This window comes from Phasianus colchicus, chromosome 3 (genome assembly GCF_987193195.1).
Source record: "Phasianus colchicus chromosome 3, bPhaCol1.hap1.1, whole genome shotgun sequence".
NCBI lineage: Eukaryota > Metazoa > Chordata > Aves > Galliformes > Phasianidae > Phasianus > Phasianus colchicus.
In genome coordinates this window covers 70088168-70092518 of record NC_143438.1, presented here as the reverse complement: position 1 = coordinate 70092518, position 4351 = coordinate 70088168, and positions in this window count along the sequence as shown.

The following is a 4351-nucleotide window of genomic DNA, read 5'->3' as shown; positions in this document are numbered from 1 at the left end:
TTTAAAAGCCTGATTATTCTGTTTATTACAGTATTTTGATGACATTTTACTTGTAAAATAATGTCCCTTTCTGAGCACTACTTCTGCATGTTTAATTCCATAATAAATTATTATTATTCTAGGACAGATTCTACTTTCAGAATTTAACAAACAATGCTGGGTCAAGTCCTTGAGAAAGGTGGAATTTACATCTATGAACATGAGGAGGCTATCACAGTTTATCAGTTCAATATAGACTTACGTGTTACAGAACTTTGTGCTGTCTCTTTGCCTCCTGTTAAAATGTACTTCATGCCCTAAGTCAAATAAACAAATTGAAAGCTTCCTTGAGAGACAAGGTTGGAGAATGTCGTACTTCACTGACAGAAAAATAAAACTTAAATAACATAATTTGGTCTGGTTAAAAATGAGATTGTTAAGCAGCACTGACTGCTTTATATTAAGAAATGATGAATTATTTGTTAGAAGTGAAGCCTAAAATAGACATGAAACAACTTGACCAAAGTGGAACTAGTTCATAAAATATTCACTTTAAACTTGGACAGAAGATTCTATCAGTTTCCAAAGATAATTTTACCAAGAGAGCTTTGTGATAGTTACATGGTGATTTTTACCAGTTATTACTACATTTGAGGCAAAGATAGTGGTAAATCTTTATAGTTCATTTCTCCCGTCAGTAAAGACAAATACTGTCACAAAGATAAATATGGTTGTCACCATACAGTAAGAACCTTGTTGTTTATAATGTTAATCAGTTAAGCTGAAACTTGCAAAGTTGGTGATCATGGACCTGAAGTGCTGAAGTGTTTGGAAAGTTTAAGCTCATTTTTTTGTTGCTTTATTTTGTTTTTACAAGAATGAAAGTGGAAGAAATGTTCTCAGTTTGGAAATTCTCCCAGTTCTCCAACAAGACTAATGCTGGGCGCAAGGACTTGGAATTCAGAGGTGTAGCTAAGGATGGGGCTTTAAATTCTTCCATTTGTTATTTAAAATTTGATCAAGTCACAGTTGCTGAAGATATCAATGGAATAAATTGTTTGGGTCAAATGATATCTCACAGTAAATGTTAAAATAGAAATAAAAATTATAGCAAAACAATTTTTTTTTTTTTTTATAAAACCATGGAATCTAGTGTAATCCTCATGTCTCCTCTACAAATTTCTTCCTCTCTTTTCTGCTTTTACTTTTGTATTTGCCTGAATCTTTACCTGGATGAGTTATGTTGCCCCATTAGCATGAGTGAGATTTAATTGTTGGCTTGTAAGTTGGTTCAGATTCAGTATATCTGTTCCATTTTTCAGTAATCAATACACACTTGTTTTGAATTACTGTTGTTAAGGTTTATGGAAATACATAATTATTGGCAAATGGTACAACTATGTGAGTCTAAAGATTTCCAGAATACCGTGTGCTTCTGTGTCTTGAATAATGCTTTTATTTTAATAAACTAGAAAACTCTACAGCACATTACCATTTATTAATGGAATTAGATCCAGGTGCATTACATTAAATAAATATCACATTTATTTTACTAATTTGAGTAATGTATCAAAATTCTGGTAACCATAATGCACTTATGCTGCCTGATCTCTCTCTATTATACTTTACCAACAGCAGTTATTATAATAATACTGCATCAAATACACGGAGCTCTATAATTCTTTAGAAAGTTATATAACTCTAGCATGTAGGAAAATTATATGTTTATATTTAATATGTGTATCTGATTTTAAGCTGCACTTAGGTACTGACTCTAAGCATTTATTAGTAGGAGGAGTGTGTGCTATAAAGATTTAATAGAATGTAAAATGGTTCATTAAGCGTTATCTAACATGTCTAAAACAAAATGCAGGCTAAAGATGTGGTACTTTGGATATTATTACAATTTCCCCAAGCACTATATGTATAATTGCAATCCCAAGTGATTAATTTCCACATTTAAATGCAAGTAGAAAATGGAGGACTAAATTTGACTTCAGAATATGAGTATACTGTGATGGTAAAGAATAATTAAGGTTCTGATGTGCTCTTGTACTTTACTGCAGATGTTTGGAGTACAGTTAACTTAGTAAGGTTCAGAAGAGAGAATAGGTCTGTCAGGGCAGACTGCTGTGTAATGCTGGTGTCTCAGACTGCTGAATGAGCTGGTGTCCAGAGATTCCAGACTGCCTGTTGTCAGCGTTTTATACTTTGGCAGTTAGGAATATTGCTTAAAAAAAGAATGGACTTGTAGATGTGATTAAACAGGTGTCTTGCAGAGCTATTTTTTGATCCTTATGCCATTGTACTTCCACATTTCTGGAGTGGACTGTATGAATGAATGGCAACACCACTAATAAGCAGTAAAATGATCTATATGTTAATGAGGGTGTTATTTAGATAATAATAAAAAAAAAAAACAAACCTGAAAGATTTTCCTTCTTGATGCTTAGATTCAGCACAAGGATACTTGAAATTGGATCAATCACATTCCTTGTGCAAATATGATCTTAAATGTTTCTAGTAGGAATTTTAAAAATCTTTACAGACCTCTAGTGACATTATCTACTTAAAACATTTCTTAGATCTTTCCAAAATTAATAGTTATTTGACAGAGACAAGAACTTACTACTACCAGCCTCTTCTATATTAGTGTGAGACTAATATGAATGAAAGGAGAAATGTGGGATTATCAGAAATCTGTAATGAAACAGCTATGAAACCAACTATTTAATACTGCTCCGTGAATGTCAGGGAATATATAAAATGTTAAAAATATACTTAAAGTCTTATGCTTTCAAATCTCAACATTAATTCCAATCATCTTGGTGAACAAGCTATTGATACTCTTATTTTTTAAGTTGTTCCAGCAAGAGAAAGTCTAAACCTTCTGCTGTGTGAGGAGAGTTGCAAGACAAAATATGCATACCTACATTTTGCATCACATAAAGATAGCAATCCAGGTGGTGATACTGTGACCCATGTTGTTTATTCATGTTTCTTTTCTCCCTTCAGCTTTTTCAGGAGGATACTTTTGCTTTCAGGGAAGGAATTGAATCATAGAATCATAGAATGACCTGGGTTGGAAAGGACCTGAAAGATCATCTAGTTTCAACTTGAAGTCAATTGCATACATGTTTTTCTTTAGTATTTAATAACATTTGTATAGTATTTATTCATCTACCTGTTGATCATGTTGTGATCTTTGAGAGTTGCTTGGGGAGTAAAAATTATACCATGCTTTATCTGAAAAGCATTGAATTAATAGGACATGTAAAATCTACTGATCCAAAGATAGAGGCAGGGACAAATCTGGATGGAAACTGATTTATTGGATCAACAGAACTCACATACACTTTTTTTTTTGTTGTTGTTAGAAGCTTATATAATGGCCAGTTGTACAAAACTGAAGAGCAGATAAATTGAGCTACAGGAGGAAGTCAGTATGAGTAAATTTATTCAACATAGGATGAAGAGTTTTAAGCTGTATAGTCTTAGTTCAGAGAATAATGACTAAGATCACTACCTAATAAATTCTCAACTTGACTTACTTTTCACGTGTGACTATTCTTGTGTAGCTAAACTTCCTATTAATAAAACCCATTAATTTTCATAAAATGAACAACATTTTTAAGAAGAATTCTATCCTGAGGAGTCTTGTATGCATTTCTGAGAGAGAAGTAGAAATACACCCTAATGCACTTCTTGCACAGAGGAAATGATCAGAATATCTGTCTGCTTCTCCATTAGGGGTAACTATAAGAGGCCCTCTCTAGATCCCTTGTGGCCCTAGGAATGGCTGCCTGAGACAGAATCTAGTCCTATGTCTAGACAGGAATGCAAAATGATTTTGGCTGAGATGATTAGCACAAGAGTGTTGGCTCTGAACATTATACAAAAATAGGGAAAAGTGGTTTTCTAACAAAAGAATTATGACAGGCAGGAGAGTGGAAATTATTTCTGTTCTTTTTATTATTTTGTGGCAATTCCAAGAGAAAAAAAGTAATTTGGGATAACGTGAAACAGAAGACTTCTATAGATATTAAATTAATATAGCAGAGATGATTTTAAAACAAACCCAGTTTCAGTGTAATTTCCAACACATTTATTTCTTTAAATAAAAGTAGAGTGATGAATGAAGGAGAAGCTTCAGCAACAGCTCTGAACCAGTGACAAAGATGAAGAAGAAAGACTGAGAGGATCAGGAGCATGACCAAGGTGCGACAGGTACAGCTTCACATTTTTTCCTTGAGTAGAAATAATAGCTTAAACTCTTGATAACACTCTTGATAACAATGCTGTGCACTAGCTGCAGAACAATACAAAATTTAGGACTCTCAAAACCTCTGGCTGAAGTCACTCCATGTATATT